The 12,078-nt window shown below is 36.8% G+C and overlaps 1 protein-coding gene and 1 pseudogene across 10 annotated transcripts in view; both read left to right on the top strand.

Moving 5' to 3' along the window:
• The window catches only part of TBL1XR1 (TBL1X/Y related 1), a 188,491-nt gene that overhangs the window by 120,762 nt on the left and 55,651 nt on the right, over positions 1-12,078 (top strand). For 2 of the 10 annotated variants that reach the window (XM_067738081.1, XM_067738083.1), the window contains exon 3: positions 7,550-7,724. The exons of 7 other annotated variants lie outside the window; for them this stretch is intronic. The gene's annotated coding sequence lies outside the window, so the exon portion shown is untranslated. Of the gene's footprint in view, positions 1-1,540; positions 1,902-7,549; positions 7,725-12,078 lie in introns of those variants that run through there. One more of the 10 variants, XM_067738085.1, reaches the window with a different exon arrangement.
• Positions 1,921-5,208, top strand: LOC137224926 (translationally-controlled tumor protein pseudogene; annotated as a pseudogene).

The following is a 12,078-nucleotide window of genomic DNA, read 5'->3' as shown; positions in this document are numbered from 1 at the left end:
GAAATCAAAGATGACACAAACAGATGGAGAGGTATACCATGTTCTTGGATTGGAAGAATCAATATTGTGAAAATGACTATACTACCCAAAGCAATCTACAGATTCAGTGCAATCCCTATCAAATTACCAGTGGCATTTTTTATAGAACTGGAACAAAAAAATCTTAAAATTTGTATGGAGCCACAAAAGACCTGGAATAGCCAAAGCAGTCTTGAGGGAAAAAAACAGAGCTGGAGGAATCAGACTCCCTGACTTCAGACTATACTACAAAGCTATCGTAATCAAGACAATATGGTACTGGCACAAAAACAGAAATATAGATCAATGGAACAGGATAGAAAGCCCTGAGATAAACCTACGCACCTGTGGTCTACTAATCTATGACAAAGGAGGCAAGGCTCTACAATGGAGAAAAGACAGTCTCTTCAGTAAGTGGTGCTGGGAAAACTGGACAGCTACATGTAAAAGGATGAAATGAGAACACTCCCTAACACCATACACAAAAATAAACTCAAAATGGATTAAAGACCTAAATGTAAGACCGGACACTATAAAACTCTTAGAGGAAACATAGGAAGAACACTCTTTGACATAAATCACAGTAAGATCTTTTTTGATCCACCTCCTTGAGTAATGGAACTTAAAACAAAATAAACAATTGGGACCTAATGAAACTTAAAAACTTTTGCAAAGCAAAGGAAACTACAAACAAGACAAAAAGGCAACCCTCAGAATGGGAGAAAATATTTGTAAATGAATTAATGGACAGAGTATTAATCTGCAAAATATATAAATAGCTCACGCAGCTGAACATTAAATAACAAACAACCCAATCCAAAAATGGGCAGAAGACCTTAATAGACATTTCTCCAAAGAAGGCATACAGATGGCCAAGAAGCACATGAAAAGCTGCTCAGCATCACTAATTATTACAGAAATGCAAATCAAAACTACAATGAGGTATCACCTCACACCAGTTAGAATGGGTATCGTCATAAAATCTACAAACAACAAATGCTGGAGAGGGTGTAGAGAATAGGGAACCCTCTTGCACTGTTTGTGGGAATGCAAATTGATACAGAGCCACTATGAAGAACAGTATGGAGGTTCCTTAAAAAAGTAAAAATAGAATTACCGTATGATCCAGCAATCCCACTACTCGGCATATATCCAGAGAAAACCATAATTCAAAAAGACACATGCACCCCAATGTTCATTGCAGCACTGTCTACAATAGCCAGGTCATGGAAGCAACCTAAATGTCCGTTGACATTTGAATGGGTAAAGATGTGGTACATATATACAATGGAATATTACTCAGCCATAAAAAGGAATGAAATTGTAGAGATGTGGATGGATCTAGAGACTGTCGTACAGAGTGAAGTACGTCAGAAAGAGAGAAACAAATATTGTATATTAATGCATATATGTGGAACCTGGAAAAATGGTACGAATGAACTGGTTTTCAGGACAGAAATAGAGACACAGATGTAGAGAAGAAACGTATGGACACCAAGGGGGAAAGTGGCAGGGGGGTGGTGGTGGGATGAATTGGGAGATTGGGATTGACATGTACACACTGATATGTGTAAAATAGATAACTAATAAGAATTTTAAAAATTCAGAAAAATAAGTATAAAAAAAGAAACTGAGTAGATCAAAGATATAAGGAGTTTACAGTGAAAAAGAGGATGTGTGTGTTTTGTTTTGTTTACAGTTACAGGATTTAAAGATAAAGAAGTTTTTGAAGTGTGTAGTGTGATGTCGGCATGGTTTGTATGACCCGAGGAACTTGTTAAGATCGACATGCCTGGGCTGTACTTCTGACTTGCTGACCCTGAATTAAGAGTTTTCCGAGCTGTCACAAAGTTTATGACATTACTTTGAAGAAGCTGCCACAGGTGATTTTGATATACCACACTAAGCAAGAGTCACTAGTGGGCTAGAAACTGGAATGTGGCCTTTTTCTTTCTTCCACCCCTTTCTCCAAAAAAAAAAAAAAAAAAAAATGGAGATACAAGTTATTGAAGTTGAGAGGGTAATAGAGATCAATATAGGGGTGGATGAGAAGGAACATTGAGTTGTAGTCATCACTGAAGATTATCTTTTGGTCTTTTTAAATACTACTGACTAGTGGGAAAAAAAAACATTATTTATTTTCAACAAATAATAATTGGGTGCCTCTTATGAATCGGGCTATATTTCAGGCATAATTAGTGAATATTAAGGATTAAGTGTGTCCTTTCCCATAGCTTGCATTTTTTTTAGCTTGCATTTTTTAATAGACATAAATAAGCTATCATTCCTAGAGTATTTAATTGCGTCACCACAGTGTTTGAAGTATCTAACCTATCCCACACATTGTATGATCCAGTATGGTTTCTTTAGCGTAGTGGTCTATGTAAATAAAAAATTAATTTTGTAATGAATGTTTTCATTTGCTGCTATTACCTCTAACTGCTTTTTTATTGTTGTAAGTATTGCCCTGAAAGTTTCCTTTACCACTAATATAAGGAGGGACAGAAAAAAGAGGTGAACCCATTTCCATTACATAATGGAAAGGAGGAGCATTCTTTCAGTTCTGGCAGTCTTGAGTTTCAGCACAATATGCTTCTTAAATACAGAACAATTGAAAGGAAAATAATTCTAGACTCTTACCTACTGGCTGTGAATAGGTTGAAAACCTTTCCTATATTAGATAACCCTGTGATAACTGATCGAGTAACCAGAAACTGAGAAAAGTGATGGAGATTCTTCTTTGTTTCATCTTCTCACTCTTCCTCTCCAAACCCAAATCTCTATATAAGTTTTGATAATAGCAGATGCTCTGCGCTCATGTCTGTTTTGCAATCACTATTTTCATGGGTTCAGTTTTGCATACTGCTCATATCTAGTACTGTAGCCATCCATTTTAGGTTTTTTTAAACCAGTTTTTTAAGGAGAAAATGAGTGTATATTTACATGTAAATGTTTTGAGGTTTTAATTAATAGGGGCAACCTAAACCAGGAGGAGAAAAAAATCTCTTGTTCCCTTCAGCTCTAAAGCCTATGATTCTTAATATTTTATATATTATAGGTTGTATCAGTTAACAGTTATTTTATACCAGCAGGCCCAAAGAAAATAGTACTTTTTTCCTGATTTGTGTTATATTTATTATAATTTATGTTTTGGGCTTTTAGGTCAGTAGAGTACTTATAAAATGCTGAGAAACCTTTCAGGAGAGTGAAAATAGGTATGATTTGTGGGAACAATTCTTAAAAATTTATATGACAGTTCGAATGCTCATTGTTTCTAACTTATATATTCATTTTCATTATAACATATTTTATATGTAACATTTTTATCATAACAATTACTCTTTTTATAACTATATAGGTATTTTAATTGAGGTTGAGTGTTTTTGAGATCAGTGGCCTAAACAGAACGTCATATTTTTTTGAAAGAATGTTTCTTTTTCCTTTTGTTCAGAGAATTGTATAAGAAAATTCTGCTCCAAAAAGCAGTTTTTAGTTACATAATTGAGATTAAAAACAAAGATTAACTTTTCCTCTGCCCCTGAAGCACACCGTGCTCACTCTGAGCTCCAGGCTCCTACTAAGCTAGTGCCGCCGTCATCTCCCCCAGTCTCCATTATGATTATCTACCGGGACCTCATGAGCCGTGATGAGATGTTCTCCGACATCTACAAGATCCGGGAGGTTGCTGACAGGCTGTGTCTGGAGGTGGAGGGAGATGATGGTCAGTAGGACAGAGGGTGACATTGATGACTCACTTATTGGTGGAAATGCCTCTGCTGAAGGACCCAAGGGTGAAGGTACTGAACACAGTAATCACTGGTGTCGATATTGTCATGAACCATCACTTGCAGAAAACCAGCTTCAAAAAAGAAGCCTACAAGGAGTACATCAAAGATTACATGAAGTCAGCCAAAGGGAAACTTGGAGGACAGGGACCAGAAAGAGTAAAAAACCTTTTATGACAGGGGCTGCAGAACAAATCAAACACATCCTTGCTAATTTCAAAAACTGTCAGTTCTTTATTGGTGAAAACGTGAATCTAGATGGCATGGTAGCTCTGCTGGACTATTGTGAGGATGTGTGACCCCACATATGATTTTCTTTAAGGATGATCTAGAAATGGAAAAATGGTAACAAATTTGGCAGTTACTTTGGATCTGTCACCTGTCATCATAACTGGCTGGCTGCTCCTTTTCATCCACACGACACCAGGACTTAGAGAAATGGGACTGATGTCATCTTGAGCTCTGCGTTAGTTTTGACGGTGATTTATTTGGAGCTGAGGCATTGCTTTCGAGAAAAAATACGTCATGTAGTTTGTCTAAAAATAAAATGCATTTAAACTAAAAAAAAAAGATTAAATATCTGATTGTAATCAAGGGGTTTTACTATACTAGTAAGAAAACTTACTACTAATTCCTTGGTGTTTTTGAAGTAAACTGATTCTGAAGTTGTCTCTGGGTGTAGACAGTATTCTCTTTTCCCTAAATGTGTTTCCTTCTCCAAAAAAGAGATGAGGTTGAGAGCAATGAGAAGAAAAGCACTTTCACTCGCTCAGTTGTTTTGTGTGTGTGTGCAGTTTTTTTTTTTTTTTTAACTATTGAGCACCTAGCATGCCTTTGCATCATATTGAAGGAAAAAGGCTATTCTAATACCTGTACTTGGGAAGCAGAAAATTGATCAGCAATTTGATCGTCTGGTGAAAACCTTTGGAATATGTCTAGATGAATTTATACCAAGTCATCTTATCTGGAGTTGTTTACTATCCAGAGAAAGAGTCAAGCCCGGGATTTCATATTCAAATCAGGATCAGAAAACTAGGATACATGTTGAGTATGAAATAAGTCATTGTATTGTCTCTGCACTCACTACCCTCATCCTTATAGATTTCCTTATCCTTCCCATTCATTACTGTGGAGAAAAGGCTAGGCTTCATATGTTACAGTGGTCTAGAAAAGATGAAAGGCTTACGAGAAACTGGAAGAGATAAAGAGAATTAAAATTTTTCTTTTGCCTTCCAAATGACATTTTCAGATGGTTACTTTTAAACAGAATCCAAACAAGGTCTGCACACTGCTTTTGGTTGCTAAATTTCAGTCTCTTCCACCTGTTGGTAGAAAAAAATTTGTCCTGTCAAATTCCCCACATTCTGGATTTGGCTAATCACATCATTGTGGTATTACTAATACATTCTACTGTCCTCCTGTAACTTCTGTAAAGTGCTAGTTGAGGTATGATTAAATTCACTTTTAATTCTTTGATCACGAAGTCTTTTCTTCCTTCTGCCTCACACCATGGGGCATACACCATCTGGTTGTATCACTTTCGGTGGTGTTGATGTTGATTGGTGGATTTAGTTGTTGTTAGTCTGATCTATCCATTATAAAGTTCCACATCAGATATTCCCCTGGTGGTCTTAGTGTCCATTAATGATTGTTGCCTAGATTCTTTATTTTCTTAGGGATAGAAAATTGTTGTTTTAATTATATCATTGTTTTTGCATTGATTAGCTGGAATTCTGTGAAGAAGGACTCTTCCTTGTCAAGTATTGGGATACTGAACTAGAACTTGCACAGCAAAAGCAGGGTATGTGCTTGAGTTGTTTTAGTTGTCAGTTTTTAGACTGATGAGTTGGTGGTGCCCTCTCAAGGTGACCAGTGCTGTGAAGTTTATTTTTAATTTTTATAATCTCATGGATTAAGAACTATTTTTGAGGTGTTTTAATCCACTGCGATTCCTGTCTCCTTTTGACGTGACACACGTGGCCTTCGGTTGTTTCCTTGCTTTCTTGCATGGCAAGATGTTCCAGGTTTTCTGCTTCAGCCCTGAAATTGGTCTTTCCTCCAAAGCATTCCTATTTTTATGAGAAGTGTTTATTTAGAGACTACAGTGAAAGCATGGAGTGCTTTTAACTACTAGGTTGTCATTAATTGCTGCTAGGCCTTTTTGGAACAAGGAAATGCGTATTTAGTAAGAGAAATAAATCACAAATTCCTGCTTATATTTCAATTCAAATTTAAGATTACTATAGGGTTTTAAAGCTTGATTTGTGTGAATTTTATTGAAAATACATCTGTATTATAAACATGAAAATAATTTTAATTCTTTGTATGCAGTTCCATCAGATAAATGATTTTTATAAAAGTAAAACGACCAAACTTATTTATTATCAAGAAAAATTGTTCCTTGAGATAATGTGACACATTCATCCTCTGCCTTCTCATCCTTCCTAGCATATTGCTATATATCTTTCAGGTGTAGCCAGCTTGAGGAGTACAGACAGTACTATACCATGAAGAGAAAATGAAAAGATTTTTACTGCTTCTCTATTCATATATATTTTTTTCCTTTCTGAAAATTTTGATTTGTAATGGATTTAACATAATTTCTTATTTGTTTTATATATATTTATAAAAATATTCAAATTAGTAATGCTAAAGAATTACTATAATAAGACTACAGAAAGAAGTTTAAACTTTCTTTGTGATTCTTTTTTGTCCCTGGGTTATATCCTCTAGGGATATATGCAGTCAAAATACTACTTTAAAGTATGTTAGTTTTCTTTATGATTATAAATAATTTCACTGGTTTACAAAAATAAAGATTTATTTTCCAAATATTTTGCATGTAGATAATGTGGGTTGGCTGTGCCTCTGTTCTGTGTCTTCTCATTTGGGGATCCAGGCTTTCAGAGCAGGCGCCATGTAGAACATGCTCATTCATGTGGCAGAAGAAAAGAGTAAGAGCACTGGCAGAGACTTTTTTTTTTTTTTTAAGATTTTTTTTGATGTGGACCACTTTTAAAGTCTTTATTGAATTTGTTGCAATATTGTTTCTGTTTTGGTGTTTTGGCCATGAGGCATGTGGGATCTTAGCTCCCCAGCCAGGGATCGAACCTGCACCTCCTGCATTGGAAGGCAGAGTCTTAACCACTGAACTGCCAGGGAAGTCCCTGGCAGATACTTTTAATACCTCTTAAAGCTGTGATTGGACAGCTCATCTACTCAGTTTCCGTTGGCCAAATTATGTCACATAGCCAGGGTCCAAGGGTTACGGTGGGGATGAATAACTCTTGCAGGAAAAGAGAAGAGTGATTAAATTCTGAACAGTAATACATTTGACGACATAAAGTTACTTAAATTATTCCATGCATGTTGATGCCATCATAGTTAACATAATTAGTGTTGGTCTGAATTTTGTTTTAAAGGGATTTTATCTGATAACCAAGCTAGAGAGATAACTGAAGGTCAGGGGAAAAGGCTTTTTTGTTAGCCTTCGTTTACAGCTGCCATCTACACTTTTGGAGGGGTAAAATGATGGCATCTTTGTTTACTAATCCTGGGCTTTCTCTGCTTAATGACTGTTATAGGTTGAATTGTGTCTTCTGAAATTCATTAGTTGAAGTGCAAACCCCCAGTACCTCAGACTATAACCTTATTTGGAAATACGGTCTTTACAGAGATAATTATGTTAAAATGAGGTTATTAGAGTAGGCTCTAATCCAATATGACTGTTGTCCTTATAAAAATAGGAAATTTGGACACAGACACACAGGAAAAACAGTGTGAAGAGCCACAGGGAGATATGGCAAGGTGGCTAGAGTAATACATCCAAGGAGCCAAGGAAGCTAGGAGAGACCCTTCCTCAGCACCTTCAGAAGGAGCCCTGCCAACACCTTGATGTTTGGACTTCTGACTTCCAAAACTGTAAGGCAATAAATTTCTGCTGTACGCCACCTTATCTGTGGTACTTTGTTATGGCAGCACTAGGAAACTAGTACAGTGATGTAGTTTGACAATGCTGTCCAGTTTGGCTTGATTGTAAGGGTATTGGAAGAAATATAAGCTATACCTTTAGGTTACTATATCAGAAGGGACTTTATTGTCAGGCTAAAGAATTTTGGACTTTGCTAAAGGTGTGCCTTAAAATAGAAGTTTGGCAGTCAAGGCTAGAAGAAACTAGCTTGAGAGTAGTTTATTCTTTTAACCTTTATAGTTTAGTAATGGAGTAGTTTGCTGCTGAGGAGATGAAAGAGGAAGGATGCTCTGTTTAAAGTACCTTCAAATCTGTTGTCCTTTCAAGCTCTGAAAAGGTGCAACATAGTTGAGTTAGTTCTCTCTAAGCTGGAGTTCTTTGTTTAACTGCATACCACTAAATTTTATAGTTGATTTGTTAGGGGAGTTTTGAAACTTAAGTGTATGAGTTGAATTATGTCCCCTCAAAGATATGTTGAAGTTGTAACCCCTGGTACTTGTGAATGTGACCTTATCTGGAAATAAGATTTTTGCAGATGTAATTAAGATGAGGTCATTAGGGTGGGTCCTTTTTCCACTGTGACTGATGTTCTTATAAAAAGAGGGAAACTTGAACACGCACCTAGGAGAAGGGCATGTGGTATGTGAAGACACAGACACAGTGGGAAGATGGCCATGCGAAGATGGAGACAGGGATTGGGTTGCCACAGGTCAAGGAATGGCTGGGGCTACTACCCAGAACTGGAAGAGGCAAGGGAAGATATCAGAGTGCTTTCAGTTGAGTAAACAGGACTTCCCAAACTTTGCTCTGCCCTGTATTCACCTGGAAATCTTTTAAAAATATTGCTATCTGGCTCCCACCTCCAGAGATTGTGGTTTAATAAGTATGGGATGCTACATGGACAGCAGGCTTTTTAAAAGTTCCCCAGATGATTTAATGTGCAGCAAATTTTGAAGAACCATGGGGCTAAACCTTCTAGCTTAGTCATATATTCTCCCAGGTCCCTCTGCGCATGCAGTTTTGATTAGCCTCTAAGTAATACACTTCCCCCTCCCCCCACCAAATTTGATTGTGCCTTGGCCTGTCATGATTTTTTTTTTAATGTTGTATTCTATTCTGTTCTTGCCAGCTGGTTAGGCATGTGATTATATTCATCTTCATATATGATGAATTATTTATAAAGTTGTTCTAAGATGTCTATTTGTATTAAAACATCAAATACATTTAAAATTTTTCTAAGTCATATATGTATATCTGCTTTTGAAGGTTGAATTATATTAGTGTTACATAAGTTGCAAGTAAATGAAAAAATAACTTAAATTTGTGTTGAAATAGACTTGTATTTCATGAATTATACAAGTAGTATAATTATTCAAATCATTATTGACCATTTCCTACAAGATTATATTAGGAATGATAAATTGAAGGACCTGAAAACATCCACCTCCTCGAATATTTCTTTTTGTCTTCAGGTCTCCCACTTTATATCATTTTTTTCACGTTGTTAGATCACAAAGTGAGTAACATCCAACATCTATAGATATATTCTGGGTTAGTAATTTCTCCGTGAGAAATTAAAAACTTTTTTGTCCATGTGGTAGTCTAAAAATAAAATAATATACATAACACATTTTAGATCATCTGGGTGGCCACTTTGTAACAAAGTAAGACCATTTGTGTTTATTTTAATCCTGTAGTAGACATTGTACATAAAGTACCTTGGTATTTTATTTTTTTTAATTTTGGCTGAGTTGGGTCTTTGTTGCTGTGCGCGGGCTTTCTCTAGTTGTGGCGAGCAGGGACTACTCTTTTGTTGCAGTGCGCAGGCTTCTCATTGCAGTGGCTTCTCTAGTTGCAGAGCATGGGCTCTAGGTGCGCGGGCTTCAGTAGTTGTGGCTCGCGGGCTCTAGAGCGCAGGCTCAGTAGTTGTGGTGCACGGGCTTAGTTGCTCCGCGGCATGTGGGATCTTCCCGAACCCCAGGGCTTGAATGTGTGTCCCCTGTATTGGCAGGTGGATTCTTAACCACTGCGCCACCAGGGAAGCCCAGTACCTTGGTATTGATAGGTAGTTTTTTTTTTTCATTTTATAGTTGGAAGTGCTTTCAGATGAGGACCATGCCTAGTGTTTTTATTTATATTTATATGTTAGTAACAATAAAATATACAAACCAACTCTTGGGACTAGTGTGTTACTTTGTTTTCTTATAGAAGGTACTTGGTATTACTCAAATTTGAGAAACACTGAGTTAAGGTAATGTAATTTATGCATTTGTTATAAGTTCCTTGGAAAGCAGGACATCAAGCCATTATTATTCATTGACATTTTGTTACATCAGATTGTTAAGGTTGTCATCTACCTAACTTTAAGGGATGAAATGTATTTGTTGGCTGTGTTGGTTGGGGACCTAGTGTAGAAAACCTAGAGTACAACTACCGATTCAGGAGGGCAGGGGCTCAGCTGGTTTTAGATTGTAGGGGGTCAGAGGTGGGGCTCAGGGGGAAGCTGGAGGGAGTTGTCAAGGCAGAGAGTTTCATTGGTAGAGTAGTGCTAAGTACTGGAGTGCTAAGTATTAGAGTGCTCGGAAAGGAGACTAGTCTGGGGAAAGGATGATGGGAGATCCTGGGGACAGCTGTGTTTACCCAGCAATTCTGCCTGGGCCTAGGTTTCTCTACCTGGCAAAAGGGTGGTAATAGCTTATATACAATATCAAAAAGAAGGGAAACCCGATTAGCTTAGGCTTGAATTTCTTCTAATATATCCACGGCAGTTATTGATATGGTTAGGAGTAGCAAAATGAGTGTGGATTAGTTACTTGCCGTTATTAAACACAGATGTGCCTCTGTTTCCAGGATCTCCACTCCCCACATCTCTGCGTCTTTCTTTTGTGTCCTCACAGTGCAGAGAGGCAGGTATGGAATTTGTACCATGTATAGCCTGGAAATCTGACTATAAATAATTGCAGATTTGTTGCTCAGCTAGCTGTCTCCTTTTATTTCTCATGTAGCTAACAGATGGAGTATATGATTTAATTGATTCTGTAGTGCCAAGGCCCTGCATTATTTGTTTCCATGTATGTGGTGAAGAAGGCTGCCATTGTTTGCAGTGTTGAATGTATTCTCTTTAGGAAACAAAGGCTGCAAGACAGAGACCAGCTTCATGTTTCAGTTGTTGGGGAAGGGATTGAAGCCCTTTGGAACCTGCCACTTAACACAGATGTGAGGCTGGGCAGACATGCAGGATAGTGGGAATCCACACCATTGGAGGAGAAACTGTCACGGGGGCAGTGCTCCTTTACCACAGCCTCCACACCGTTTCACTGCTTTTTGTGAAGGAATTTGATAAAAATATGGGATGCAGCCTGGAATTTGGCTGTGAAGACTATTCTGTACAATATCATTCTTTGTATTAATGGATTTCTGTATTGCAGCATTCAGGGCCTAGAACAGTGCCAGGCTTATATTAGCACTCAGTAAATGTTTGTTGAATGAAGGACAGAGAAACTGAATTTCAGTCAAATTATTGAAATTTACACACAAGCGGGTGTATCTGGAAAGAAGTTCACTTATAGGTGTACTCTCAGAAAATGTATAATTTTCACTCCTCCGTATTTTAGTTAATAGATTCCATATGTTTTATCAAAACTAGAACTTTTACATGAAGATGTTTATGGCTTTTAAGTACCTTTTTTGTTTATTAGGTATAAATTTACAGGATACCTAATGTAATTCCAATATGAACATAACAGAAATCATACCACTCATGATTTAGGTCATATTATAGTATGAACAATACTGTGGCATAAGAGGTCTATTTCCCCAGGGAAACTCTTGAATTTTTCCAGAAAACATTAGCACCAATATTGCCAAGAGGGAATCAGTTTTTATACTAGCAGGTCTAAAACATTTTAGACATAGTACCTCATTACATTCTTAATTTATTAATGACTCTAGAAAAATTTTCTTTAAATGGGTTATAGCTATCAATATATGCTGCATCAGAAATTAACACTGTGAAGTTTTATAGTACTAATGCATTTTAACATAACAGTAACAAACCTATCTATAACATGTTAACACACATAATATGTTTTACGGAAAATGATTTTCAAGACAAAAATTTTCCATGAGAAGAGTGGCGTTGTTTTAAATTTTTGGAAGTCCCTGTTTAATCTCTGGTTTAATAGAAGACATCTGGGTTCTCACATCTGCTTCTGCATTCACATGTTGAGATACATTGTTACAGTGGAAATTTAATGGCCTTTCGAGGATAGATAGATGTAATTTTTTTAAATCAAAATAAAAATT

Source organism: Pseudorca crassidens, chromosome 5 (assembly GCF_039906515.1).
Source record: "Pseudorca crassidens isolate mPseCra1 chromosome 5, mPseCra1.hap1, whole genome shotgun sequence".
NCBI lineage: Eukaryota > Metazoa > Chordata > Mammalia > Artiodactyla > Delphinidae > Pseudorca > Pseudorca crassidens.
The sequence above is the reverse complement of the archived record's forward strand: the minus strand, read 5'-3'. Positions and strand labels throughout refer to the sequence as shown.